This window comes from Balaenoptera physalus (genome assembly GCF_965194825.1).
Source record: "Balaenoptera physalus genome assembly, chromosome: 12".
Classification (NCBI taxonomy): domain Eukaryota; kingdom Metazoa; phylum Chordata; class Mammalia; order Artiodactyla; family Balaenopteridae; genus Balaenoptera; species Balaenoptera physalus.
The window spans coordinates 4,679,831-4,694,919 of NC_138897.1; positions in this window are offsets into that span (position 1 = coordinate 4,679,831).

A 15,089-nucleotide genomic window follows, 5' to 3' on the forward strand; every position below is an offset into this window, starting at 1 on the left:
TTATTCAGCATCTACTACTTCTCTTTTTAACCCTTACAAGGATCCTTGGGGGTACGATTATCTCCGTTAGAGTATTCCCCCAAAATTTGGCAAAACTTTTACCCCTCCCACATTCTTTGTTGTTTTAATAACAAGTTTAATAGTTGCAAGGGATGTAGTTTCCCACATCCTGTAAATATTTTGAAATAAAATTACCTAACTTTTTACATGGTTTGTTTTTCCTTCGAAATTCTATTTCCATCCATATCCCTCACAGAATTTTGCCAAATTATAACACGTTTATACTTGAGAGTCTTTTATTGATGATACTATCATACTCCTCTGCAACAGAATATATATAAAAATTTAAATTAGTATTTACTTTACTATAGCTACAAAGTTCTAAGTGTTAAATCGTTCCTCTGGGCTAAATTCTCATTACAATTATTAGTACATGATTGACTTAAAAAACCACCTACATATATGCTTTGGTAAAGAATTTTTAGCTATTTAAAGTAATTTATTGGAAATATATCCTTTACTCATATCTATTAGGCTTTTAAAAAATTAGTTATCTATAAATGAGATTATTGCTCGAATGAGACAGGATTCGGTGAAAAACGCAGCAAAAAAAGGTGATTTAGAATAAAATCCATAATACATTACCCATATATTAAAATTTTATGGGCATGTGGTAGAAATAAATAAGAGCAAAGAGGAAGTTTCGGTCCAAGTAAAAAGTGAATGTGCATTTACAGTACCTAATAATCATTTGACAAAAGTTAATGAAAATGTTTCTCCTGCAAATCTGAATAAAAGTTAAGAAAATGCACAATTTAATCTTGATACAGAACTCTTCTACTTGGAAATATAATGTTAATTGTCAGAAGGTGGAACTTTCTACCTCCTACCCCCTGAAATAAAGCAAAACATGCAACAGACAGGTGGTCTTGAGTGAGGGGACGTTCTCCAATAACATACTTTCAAACTGTATTTCAAATTGTCCCTTTGTTTGGAGCATTTTGGCTTTTAAAGAGGTAATAAATGTACAGCACTTAGAACGATGCCCAGGGTTGAGTGTCTGGGTCTGCTCAGGCTGCTATAACAGAATATCAAAGACTGGATAGCTTATAAACAACAGAAATATATTTCGAACAGTTCTGGAGGCTGGAAGTCTAAGATCAAAGTGCTACCAGGTTCAGTGTCTGCTGAGAGCCCGCTTCCTGGTTCATAGATGCTGTCTTTTCGATGCAGCCTCACATGGCAGAAAGCTCTCTGGGGTCTCTTTTATAAGGATGCTAATCCCATTAATGAAGGTTCTGCCCTCATGACCTTATCACCTCCCGAAAGGCCTAAATACCAAATACCTCCAAATATCATCCCCTTGGGGATTAGGTCTCAACATACGAACTTTGGGAGGACACAAACCTGCAGTCTGTAGCTCTGAGTGTCTTGTAAAGGAGTGCAGGAAGGCAGGAAGGACAGCAGGTGGCTCCACTGCCAGCAGGTTCTCAGGTTTATCTGCTGTAGGAGAGAGAAAACATGGAATTGGGGCAGCTGCAAACTGGTGCCCTTAAAACTTTCTGAACCCTTCTTTAAAAGTCTTCTTGTGCCCATGGGTATTTCAGTCTGAAGACCACTGCCTTACCCAGCGATTAAGTAAATGAGCTAATATTTAAACCTAAGGGTGCACCGATGGAAATCTCCAGCAGGTGGCGATGCAATCCAGTCCTTCTTGGGTAAAGGATGCTTTGCAGATTGCTCAGTATTGACAAATCTGATCTTAGTTTAAGGAGCTAAGTAAACAGGTTTCTCTTCTTTGCTGGATTTTTTGGGGAACAGGGACACTATGAGAGAAGACAAAGAAAGAGTTACGTGGTCGGGTGACCAGAGGTTGGGTGCTTCAGAAAGAGAAATGACATGACTTATTCTGAGAACGTAGGGAATATCAGCATCACGAAAGTTACTATTGATTACAGATCCATTGATACAACATTAGATCGTGCTTCCAATCACCACAATTTTCAGTTCCCAGCACGGTCACAGAGCTTAGTCTCCAGACTCCCAGGCAGTTCTGTTTAACCAAGCTTAACTAAGCACACAGACCATGGGAGAACCCATTACCCTGGAAGTTTGAGAATTTTCCTGAGCACAGGGGCCACTTTGGAGAGCCTAATTGTTCTCGGAAACCCAGATGCAGAGAAGTGGTAGGTCACCACGTTAGAGGATGCCTGCCAAGTTGGATGGCACAAAGAGAGAACAGAGGGCGAGGAGGCTAGGAGGGGGCAGCAGACGCCAGCCTTGCTCCACGCGCCTCAGCCCCAAAGGGGCTGCTGAACTCCAGTCCCCCCACAGTGGTCTCTGCGGGTCTCCCTCAGTGTGTCTGTCACACCGCCCCCCATTCTTTTTTTTTATATATAAATAAATTTATTTTATTTATTTGTTTTCGGCTGCACTGGGTCGGCGTTGCTGCGCGCGGGCTTTCTCCAGTTGCGGCGAGCGGGGGCTACTCTGCGTTGCAGTGCGCAGGCTTCTCATCATCGTGGCTTCTTGTTGCGGAGCACGGGCTCTAGGCACATGGGCTTCGGTAGTTGTGGCTCCTGAGCTCTAGAGTGTAGGCTCATTAGTTGTGGCGCACGGGCTTAGTTGCCCCGCGGCATGTGGAATCTTCCCGGCCCAGGGCTCGAACTCATGTCCCCTGCATTGGCAGGCGGATTCTTAACCACTGCGCCACCAGGGAAGCCCAGCGCCCCCCCATTCTTTATGACAGGGACCAAGCAGCCCTTGGAGATTCAAAGGCTGAGAGTGAACTGTCTATGGTCTCACCATCCCCATCCCAGGGAGACGGAAGGCCTGATCCAGAGCGGAAGCAGCAGCATAGACGTAGCGGCCGCGGGCTCCGCGTAACCAGGAGTCACGTTTCACACTTCACCCGCCGTACCCACCCGCCCACGTCCCCGAGTAGAGCATCCAGGAGCCACGGTTGGTGTCCTCTATCCTCCCTATGAGCCGGGGATTAGGTCTCCGTCCAGAACCCCTCTCTCCAGAGCAAAGGCTCTCACAGGCAGGGCATGCAGCAGTCTTTGTGGGCAATAGTTTTTTACTTAACAAATATCTTCATGTTTTCCTATTCCTGACCAGGAGGATATTTCAAAAATAAGAAAATGCGGAAAGGTAGGGCAGCTCCTACTGAGGACACTCTTCCTTTGTTCTGATTCCTCACCGGTTACACATCACTCCAGGGTAAGGCCCGCGCCCAGTGTGTCTTCTGAGCCCCGGGTTTAGGCCCTTAGTTCCCGGGGGAGAGAGAAGCACACGGGTGCTAAGACGGAAGGGGCTTCCCAGAGAGAGCTGCCCACAGACCACTGGGTGCCACGCATGGCCACAGCCACTGGATGGCCAACGTCCACCCTGATGACCCAGCAGTTACCCGAGGAGTCCACGGCACTCACGCCTTTGGTTCCTGCTCCCCGTGAGTCTGCTTCCACTTTCTACTCGGACACTGAGAATTCATTTCCTTTGCTTCAAGTTGAATTTTCTCAAAAGAGAGCATATGACTGGTTTAGCAAGTCACCATTAGGAGTCAATTCCCCTGCCAGGCAGAAGGTCTGGCCAGGTTCTCTCCAGGCCAGCAGCCTGCATGATGACGGCTGCCTCTGGGTCGGGCTCCCCAGCTGGTGCAACCCCAATCTGGCCGAGGGGGCGACGTCCCAGCTCAGCGCGGCGCTCTGTGCTGCAGGAGCCCAAGACAGACGCGGTCTGCAGTTGACTGCGGACGGGGTGGCATGACTGCGGCCCCTGCCTGGCCTGGCCTATTCCCCAGCGTACAGGACACGGGACAGGAGAGTCTTCTAGCAGGTGGGACTCTGGGGGCAGTTGGCCCTGGCTCTCTTGGGATTCAGGCAGAAGTGACAGAAGCTTCCATTCCAATTTGGGGTCAGGTCAGGACGCTGTCCCAGCATTTGAAGAAACAGGACTGCTTTTAACCTCAAGACAAAAGCTACTGCCGACTCAGTACCGACTTCTTGACTTAATGGTTTCCAGGACAGCACTTTCATCCAAGAACCTGGAGGTGCCACCCTGGGCAGAGAAATGTGAGTAGGCAGGTAAGAGGTGGAAACGAGAGCTTTTAAGCCACGACTTTGAAGAAAACTCCAATTATTCTGACGACTCCCCCCTCCCCACCCCCCCAAACTAAAAAACAACTAGAACAGCAGCAGCTGCAGCGGAGCCTGGTCTTCACCTTTGAAATCAGCGTTTCCTGCTCTCTGGCCTGGAACAATTATGTGACACCTTAACTCTGAGTATATTTAAGAACGTCAGTTGGGTGAATTCATAAAACCCCCTGTAATTTTCTCTAATTCAATGATGTCTATGTTGACTATGCCAAAGATTTTCAAGTTCAAAGAGCTTGAAAGAGCTTCAAGATATAAGACTTTGCTGTTTCCTCTAATATTTATGAGCTTTTTACAAAGGTCAATAAAAGCACCGTGGAACTGGAATAAATATCCACGTGCCACGGTTAACATTTAGACTCTGTAGTTCTGGCTCTCTGCCTTGTGCTGTCATGTCCAGGCACCCAGGACAGTCTGTTCTCTCTTTTACGGCAGGTGTTCTTAGCCATGTATTTTTTACTAGAGATAGAGTTCGGCTGTTGTGTGTCTGAAAAGGGGCTTTGTTGTCAGTTTAGCGCTGAATTTTCTTTTTTCATGTTTGCCTTTTCAGAGATATGTTTTTGTTGATGATCTCAATTGCCACACAGATCTTCACAATGTAACACTTTTGGAAAGAGTGTTCTGAAAATCACGGTTGTGTCATATCAACAAAAAGCTGTAGGAACTGAGAACGTTGAATGTGGGTTGCAAGTCCTGAATTAGTCTAGTGCCTGACACACAGTAGGTGCTCACTAAACGTGGAGAGTGAGTGGACAAATGAATGGACGGATAAAGCTATTCTTTCTATCATTCTTTCCTCCCCTGCCTCGGATGGTCCTCTTCAACAGGTATATCTTATAGGTGTAGCGACCGGGAAGGAAAGTTACAATGCTCTCCCTTCCCCGAGTCTTCCTGTGTTGGATGTCTTCTGTCTACAGGTGTGACAGCATCACCTTGATTCTTACAAAAACCCTAAAATTCATGGATTCATGGAATCCATGAATTTGCCTTTAAAAAAAAAAAAAGTTATGACTCTCAATATACAAAAAAGTTAACTTTGGCAGAATTTCCAGAAAGTTTCTTTTTTACTGTAGTAAGAACAATAACATGAAATCTAACCTCTGGACAGATTTGTAAGTGCACAAATAGGTACCATGTTGATCTCTTGGGCTTATTCACCTTGCGTAACTGAAACCTTATACCCATTGAATTACATCTCCCCATTTCTCCCTCCCCAGCCCCTGGCAAGCACCAATCTACTCTCTGTGAGCGTGACTATTTTATCGATAGATGCCTCATAAGTGGAATCATGCAGTATTTGTCCTTCTGTGTCTGGCTTCTTTCCCTTAGTACAATGTCCTCAAGGTTCATCCTTTTGTTGTATATGATAGACTTGCCTTCTTTTTTATGGCTGAATAATATTCTGCTATACGTACATACCACATTTTCTTTATCCATTCATCTGTCAGTGAACATTTAGCTTATTTCAAAAAATTAAAAGTAGAACTACCATATGATCCAGCAATCCCACTTCTGGGTATTTATCCAAAAGAACTGAAATCAGGATCTTGAAGAGATATTTGCACTCACATGTTCACTGCAGCCTTATTCCAATAGCCAAGATGTGGAAACAATTCAAAAAGTATTTTAATTACCATTTGGCATTTTTAAGTACAGACTTCACAAAGTCTTTCATTTTTTTTAGACTTTAGAGAAAAACATTAGCTTCTTGTCCAATAAAGAGAAATGGTGGCACAGCATCTGTAAGTAGATATCTGACCAAGGAAAAAGAGAACCGAAGTCATGGTGGCCCATGATCTGAAAGGAAAGCAGGGCCAGCCCACCCCACGTGCCAGCACAGGGAGTTAGTTTTGAGACCCCATGTCTCCCGGTCACAGCATACCAGGGTGGAAAGGTCTGGAAGCAGGGATGAGGAGGACTGCTTATCAAGTTTACCTGTTAGGGTTCTGTTTACACGTCTACCTTTATTATGACACTAACTTCAATAAAAATGATTTTTCATTTTAGTCTTTTGCATCTATTCCACTCTAATAATGTGTGCCAATTTCCACACTATCATGAGAATTTCAAACTGATCTTGGAGCTTTGCCACTAATAATATTATTTGAGATTTGTCATCTTTTATAAGGTGACAAATTTTCAGGACTCACCTGTGAGCTGGTGATAACTCTTCTGGGCTTATATCATCTCTCTTGGCTGCAAGAATACTATTATTCATTTCTCAATTATATTTTTAAAATATCCAAATATTTAAGGGTTATATTTACTAATTAATCAAGAAGAAACTTTTTAATGTTTAAGCCTACTCCCGCACTCCCCATCTTGCACTGATTATTTAGAAAGGGTCCAAATGCTGAGTCTAATTAAAAGCATACACCACTTGTTGCAACTTACTTCAGATTTAAAATAAAAATTATGAAACATAATGGAACATGTTTGCTCACCAGAAATTATACCCATTTAGCAATAACTCACAGTAGATTTCTGCCAAAACAGTTCTCTAAATATATGTTCTATTTTGTGGTCCATGATTTGTTACATCTTCACCTATTTCTAAGCCAGTGCAATTAGGTGATAAGGGTTTCCATTTTCCTTTTTTGTTTTTGATTGACCGACTCTCCAGTTATCTTTCAATTTCTTATCTGAGAAGCAAAGCACGTACTTGGGGATTTTTAAAAATTCATGATTTGTTTACATTTCATTGGCAGTTGGAGGCTATTTCCCAGCTTGTTTTTTAAGTGAGAGGAAGAAAAAAACCCAATAAAACCCATCCTGTTTCAGAATATAAACAGTTTAAAGGCCCCCAGATAAGCAAAGGGAAATTGAAATGGTCTAATGTTCCAGCAAATATCAAGAATTCTGTGTGTTTTGAGTGATAACAATTTGTCCAAAGCTGGAGGAATAGACGGATGGGGGGTAGGTGAAGCCCACTAAACAATTCTCTTTATTTACTGCACAAAAATCTGCGAACCCAGACTGAAATTTTCATTTTCTTCTTTGGGAAAAGCAAAATAACCAAATGTACAGAGAAATGCCCAGTTATGCGACAGAAACGTCTGTTCACATTCAGTTATTTGCCACCTTTGGTGTCCACAGGAAGGTTTCAGAAGGCTGCTTGGCCCAGAGCGTCGTTTTCAGCCTCAGTTACGTCGGTACATTGCCTCTCCTGGACCCATGTGCACTTAGGTCTTACCTCTGACTGTGAAACAAAGGCCGAGTCAAAAAACTTCAGCCATCAACACAGGTAGGGCTTTCCTCTCCTGCTACTGCACATGACCTCAGCCACCCTGAGACTGCTTCTCAAAGTGACTTACTCCGTGCATGTTAGGTTCCCGGGGCTCCTGCAGCAAACTGGGCAGCTGACAAACAGCAGAACTGTACTGTCTCCGGGTTCTGGAGGCTAGAAATCGGAAATCAAGGCACAAGGCCCTGGGGAGGCTCCTTCCCTGCCCCTGCCAGCTTCTGGTGGCCCCTGGTGTTCCCAGGCTTGCAGCTGCAGCCCTCCAGTCTCTGCCTCTGTCTTGCCATGGCCTCTTCCCTGAGTGTACCTGTACGGCCCCTCCTCTTCTCAAAAGGACACCAGTCGTTGGATTTAGGGTGCCCCCCCCAATTCAGTCAGACCTCATCTTAATTAATTACACTTGCAAAAGACAGATTTCCAAATAAGGCCCTGCTCTGAGGTTCCAGGGGGACAGGAACTTGGGGGGACACTACTCAAGCCAGTGAACATGTATTTCACAATCACGTGCGCACGGTACACACCTCACTCTGCGGGTCCCCCGTCCTCGAGGAAGCCGCAGCTGCCCTCATGCCACTCTGCTGGGTCTCCATCCACTGAGTGTGCCCAACAGACACCCTGATAATCAGTGTCCAGAGCAGTTTCTGACTCCTACTCGTACTCCAGCAGGAAGAAGAGAAACAGAAAGAGGAAGAAAAATAGGGGGAAAAAGGAACACCTAGTGGAGAGGAGGCCCCAAGGCAAGGAGAGGACAGAGCAAGCCGGGCGGTCAGGCTCACAGCGGCCACACGTGTTCCGGTGGTGAGACCTGCCCATCCCCGGGTCCTGAGTGCACCTTTGGAGCCTAATAGAGCAGGTGGGATGACGGCAGAGGTGGAGTCTTTACTCAACTGGGGTATTTGTTAGTAGGGCCCATGGCACGTCATCACCCCACCCCACCCCCATGTGTGTCAGGCGCTCCTGGAAGATAAGGCTCTCGCCGCCCGCTGTCTAGAACCCAGTGAACGTGGAACATGCCAGTCCCTCCCCAGAGGGCTGAGGACACCACGCAGGTCATCACAACGAGGAAGCAACCAAGGTTGGACACATCGGCACACGCCTGGCTGATGGGCACCAGTAGAGCCAGAACGTGATGGAATATTTGGGACTAACCGGAGAAGTTATTTACCTTGAAATCAGTGACATTCAAGATTCAGGGCTCCTCTCCCGCAGGCCCCTTCTAAATAAATAAGTATCCACTTTTGTGCTTAATTTTTATTCACAGTTCTGTATTCCTTTTCTTAAAGAGATCCCCTAAATTCTAAGACGTCAGGTCCCACGAACCTTAGTCCAGGCTGGGCTGACGAGGGAGGACACAGCTGCCCAGACCACCCGGCAAGGTGTGCAAGGCCCCCCAGCCTGGATCCAGGCTGCTGCCTGGAATCGCCATTTGCACGACATGTGGGCTTCATCCCAGAGGCTTCTGCCGTCTCCTCGTGATTTAAGTTGTGCTATTTTTTAAAAACCCATTTAGCTTTTCACTGTACTTAATTTTACAGAAAATAAAATGGAAGAAACCACGTGTATCGGCATTTCTGCAGTTACTTTTAGCTTGGCCTCTTGATTATCTTCGAGAACTATCTCAGCCTATGGAACATCCCCTGGGAAGATTTAGGAAACACAGTGTCTCCCTGTGGGCTCGCGGCGGTTCTCGTGCAGCCTGCGGGGCTGGGACCCAAGATTCCCAAAGCTCCCAGGCTCCCGGGTTGGGGGCTGCCCAGAGGATCCAAGTTTGTTTGCCTGGCGTGGTTGTGTCATCAGGAGAGGCCGTTAGGGGAGAAGTGGGGGGATTTCTGTCCACCTGGGGAGGGTGACGGGGGTGGAGATGAGCGTGGATGGTTTCTTCCCTCGGCTACACTTCCTTCAGGACCCGTTGCTGAGATTCCTAGGGAAGGCCTTCCTCCCTCGGGAGCTGTGGGTCCAGCGAGGGTTCTGAGCATGTGGGGGGCGCAGGGGAGGGAGGACGCCGCGTGTGGATGGGTTCTGAGCACCTGTGGGGAGGGAGCCCTGGACCAGACCAGGTAGACTCGCTTTTCCGTGGGCAGGGGCTGCTGCAGGGCTGGGGAAGGAGCCATTCTCCGGCCTGCACCCCAGGCCAGCAGCCGCCTGGCTCCTGAGCCCCCCGACGTCAGCTCCCACAGGGGACCTTGTTGTCCTGGTGATGGGTGAGGCTTGGCTGAGGGATTCTGCAGGCAGGGCCGCCCATGCGGCAACAGGTGTTGGAGATGAGGAAGAGCCAGGGGGCGCGAGGACGGCCTGCAGCCTGAGGACAGTGTGGGACCCTAGGTCACCCCACTGGGGACACTGAGAAGTAACGGGGGCACCACGAGGTGGGTGTTTATAGCAGCAAGCAGTCTGGGGAATTGTGCAGCTGTAACATGTATATATATAGAGAGAGGAAGTGCATCCTTGGTTTGTCATCATGGTCTGCTAAGACCCGGGACATAAGGCCAGCAGTAACAGGAACTTCTTTTTCAGTTTGGTGGGTTAAAGAATTTTGTCGATGCAATCCAAGACGACAAGTTTCCAAGTGAAGCTTTTATTTGAATAGATGGGGTTCCATTGTTGAATGCTGCCGGGAACCCTGAACAAAGTTTTATTTCTTTTTAAAGCATTTGTTTCCCGTTGGGCAAACATGGGCAAGGTAAATTAAGTGCTGGGTTCAAAGGCGTCATCTGCTCATGGATGATTTTGCAAGTTTTCAAACTGTAAACAGTTGCTGTCACTCACAATTCAAGTGCCACTATTCATTGTGGTTCAAAAAAATAAAGGAATTGGAACTTGGTTTTATGGATGTGAGGAACTCATCCCTAAATTAAACCAAGATGGAATTTCTGCTAAATGTTGAAGTGCTCCAGTTTTCCCTCTAAGTCTGTTGGCAGTTTATAGGAGACAGTTCTCCAAGTAAAAGACGTGTGCATTAGTTTCCCATGGCTATTGTAACCAACACAGACCTAGTGACTTAAAACAGCAGCAATTCATTCTCTCACAGGTCTTTACATCAGAAGTCTAAAATCAAGGCGTCAACAGGGCTGGCTCCTCTGGGGGCTTCAGGGGAGAATCCACATCCTTGCCTTTTCCGGCTTCTAGAGGCCACCCTTGGCCTGTGGCCCCTTCCTCCTTGTTCAAGTGCATCACGCCAGCACCTGGTCCATCAAGTGCATCACGCCAGCACCTGCTCCATCAAGTGCATCACGCCAGCACCTGGTCCATCAAGTGCATCACGCCAGCACCTGGTCCATCACATCTCCTTTTCTGACTCCGACCGTCTTACCTCCTTTCACAAGGATTCTTGCAAGTGCATTGGGCCCCAGGGTAGTTCAGGATAAACTCCCCATCTCGAGATCCTTCCCTTAGTCACACCTGCAAAGTCCCCTTTTCCGTGGAGAGAGTCACGTCAGAGATAAGAATGTGGACATCTTCATGTGTGTGTGGTGGGGGTTATTATTCAGCCTCCTGCCACGTGTGAAGTATTAGTGGAAAAGTCTCCTGGGAGAAGAACAAGCTCAGATCAAAGACACAACTCGAGGGACCCTGGCGGTCCAGTAGTTAAGACTTTGCCTTCCGACGCAGGGAGTGCAGGTTCCATCCCTGGTCGGGGAGCTAAGATCCCACATGCCTCACAGCCAAAAAAAAACAAAACAAAACATAAAACAGAAGCAATACTGTAATAAAATTAATAAAGACTTTAAAAATGGTCCACATCAAAAAAATCTTAAAAAAAAAAAAAAAGACCCATCTTGAAAGTCCAACATGGCAGTGTCCAGACAACCACGTGGGGTCACATTCCCCCCCCGGGGAGTTCGGCTTAGCCACTGGCTGCTTCCTTTTTACTCTACTCACATCCGTGGAAAAACCAGAGGAAGTGTCTGGGGCAGGAGTGGTCTGTTTCCAGAGCTTCCTGTGGGCCAGATGTGGACCCTGCAGAAGGGAACCCGTCTGGATCATGTGGAGAGAGAATATACCCAAGAGAACCACCTGGAGGAGGGGCTCCTAGAACAGGGCAGAAGATGGAGTGTAAACACCAGAGGGAGTCTTAGACCACCGAGGAAATTGTGGGTCAGAGACTCCCAGCCCCAGGAGGGTTATCTCTGAAGATAAAGCATCTCTTGAGGAAAGAAATCAGCATTTGAAATATGCCGTCTCTCAAGGGCCCCAGTGTCAAATGACAACCGTCCTCATCCACTACGGCCTCTTCCTCCCGAGGCTGCCATATACGTGTGAAAGTCGCCCTGTGGAGTTATGTAGTGCACAGTCTGAGGCACGATTTCTCACCTCTCTTCCACAAGGGAATGAAATAAGAAACCAATAAATGAAGACAATTTGGGAAAGTCACAAATATGTGGAAATGAAACAACACACTTCTTACTGGTCAAAGGAGAAATCATAAGTTGAGAGTTATAAAACACTCTGAGATGAATTAAAACAAAACTACAACATGCCAAAACTTATGGGCTGCAACTAAAGCAGTGAAATAAAGCAGCTAAAGGAAAGAAATGTATAGCTGTAAATGCCTATATTAAAAAAGAAAAAAGATCTCCAATCAATAACCTAATCTTCTATCCTAAGAAGTAAGAAAAAGTAAACAAAATCCACATCAAGCAGAAGAAAGGAAACAATTAGAGATTAGAGCATAATAAATAAAATAAAGAATAGAATAACAACACAGAAAATCAACAAAACCAAAAGCTGGCTCTTTGGAAAGACCAGTAAAATCAACAATCTTTAGCTAGACTGACCAAGATAAAAAGAGAGATGATGTAAGCTATTAAAATCACGAATAAAAGAGGGGACACCATTACCAACTCTACAGAAATAAAAAGGACGGTAAGGGAATCCTATGAACAACTGAATAGCAACAAATTAGAAAACCTCAATTAAATGGATAAATTCCAAGGTAGGCAGAAACCAGTAAAAATGACTCTAGAATAAACAGAAGATCTGGGACTTCCCTGGTGGTCCAGTGGTAAAGAATCCGCCTTACAATGCAGGGGACTCGGGTTCTATCCCTAGTCAGGGAACTAAGATTCCACATGCCACAGGGCAACTAAGCCCACGCGCCACAACTACTGAGCTCATGTGCCTCAACTAGAGTCTGCGTGCTGCAAACTACAGAGCACTTGCGTCCTGGAGCCTGCGTGCCACAACTAGAGAAGAGAAAACCCGTACACCACAACTAGAGAGAAGCCCACGTGCCGCAACGAAAGATCCCCCATGCCTCAATGAAGAGCCCGCGTGTCGCAACTAAGACCCGACACAGCCAAAAATAAATTAAAAAATAATAATAAATAATAAAAATAAATCTTAAAAAAAAAGAAATAGATCTGAATATGCCTATAACAAGTAAAGAGATTAAATTAGTGATTTTTAAACCTCCCACAAAGAAAAGCCCAAGTTGGCTTCACTGGTGATTGCAACCATATGTTAAAAGAAAAATGAAAACCAATCCTTCATAGCTCTTCCAAAAAAATAGAAGAGGGGGAAATACTTCCAATATCATTTTATGAAGCCAGTATTACCCTGACACCAAAACCAGACAAAGATCACAAGAAACGAAAACTATATGCCATATACTTTATGGCATATTAACACAAGAACCCTGAAAATACTGGCCAGCCAAATCTAGCAATATGTAAAAAGAATTATATAACATGACCAAGTGGGATTTATCCCAGCAAGGTTGTCAGTAGAGTGAACAAGATGTTTCAGAGCCTGTATGTGTATGCTGTATGTTTATATAAATATTTATATATTAATAGCCTTAAATACTTGTATCTTTTAAAGAGAAGAAAGTAAAAAATCAGTGAGCCAAGTTTCAAACTTAAGAACTTAGGAAAAACAAACTATAGTTCAATTTTTTAAAAAAAAGACATTAGGAAAAGAACAAAAGAACTCCAAAAAATCTAAGAAGGGATATAATAAACAAAAGACCGTATATTGCCAGACAGAAAACAACACTATAAGAAGGCTGATCAAGCCAAATGTGGTCCTTTAAAACTTCTGATAGATTCATTAAAGAAAAAGAAGAGCAGTTATAAATAAATAATGCTATAAATGAAAAAGAGGACAGGACTAGACAGAGGAGCTATTAGAAGGTATAATAATTTACTACATGTGGCAAGAAAAAATAGAAAGCCCCAATAATCCTGTAACTATTAAGAAAAATAGGAGTTATTAAAAATCTTCCCACAAGAGAATACCATATCCAAAAAATTCTGCCAACTTTTCAAGAACCAGCTCATTCCAATCTTATACAAACTCTCCCAGAAGGAATGCTCTCCAAATCATTCTATGAGGCCAGTATAATTCTGATACCAACACCAGATAAAAACAGTACGTAAAAGGGAAATTAGAGCCTTATTTTACTCATGAATATAGACGAAGATTCTAATAAAATATCAACTGAATCTAACGGCACATTAAAAAAGATAACATGCTATGATCAAGTTGGATTCATAGGCATTCAGAGGTTCTTTAATATTTTCATGTCTATGCATTTGATTTACTACATTAAGAGATCAGATGATCATATATGGTTATATATAACCATATATGATCATATCAATAGATGCAGAAAAATGCATATGATAAAATTCAACATCCATTCATGAAGGTACCTTAACTTGATAAAGAATATCTGTAAAAAAACTTACAACATAAATCATCATAAATGGGAAACAGAATTATTTCTTTTAAAGCTAGAAACAACAATCTGGAAACAACAGGATCTGTGTGCTGAACATACAGAATCTGTATGCTGCAAACTAAAAATGTGATGAAAGAAATCAAAGAATGCCAAATAAATGGTTAAATATATTGTGTGCATGGATTGGAAGACTCATAATAGTAAAGGTGTCAAATCTTCTCAGAACAGTCTGCAGATTTAATGCAATTCGGAGCAAGATCCCAGCAGGATTATTTTGCAGATAAAGACAACCTAATTTTAAAATTCATATGGAAAGGCAAACGAATTATAATAGTCAAGTCAACTTTGGAAAAGAAGCAGAAAGTTGGAGGAATCATACTTCTCCCTACTTTATGACTTACTATAGACACAACAGTAACCACAACAGTGTATATTGGCAAAGGGATAAGTACATAGATCAATGGAAGAGAACAGAGTCTAGACTTAGACCCACATAAATATGGCCAAGTGAATTTTTGACAATGGCAAAAAGGTAGTTCAGTGGAACCAGGATAGTCTTTTTCAAAACTGGTGTTAGAACAATGGGACGCCCATACGCAGAAAAGGGACCCCGACATCCTTTGGCTTTATTCAAAAATTAACTCAAAGACTGCAATCAGCTGTTAGGAGAATGAAAAGACAAGCTCCTCACTGGGTGAATATACTTACACACCATGTAGCCATTAAAGGACATTTATCCAGAATACATAAAGAACCCTCAACTTCAACAGTCAGAAAACTCAGTTAAAAATTGGGGGGGCTTCCCTGGTGGTGCAGTGGTTGAGAATCTGCCTGCTAATGCAGGGGACATGGGCTCGAGCCCTGGTCTGGGAAGATCCCACGTGCCGCGGAGCAAGTAGGCCCGTGAGCCCCAACTACTGAGCCTGCGCGTCTGGAGCCTGTGCTCCGCAACAAAAGAGGCCGCGATAGTGAGAGGCCCGTGCACTGCGATGAAGAGCGGCCCCCGCTTGCT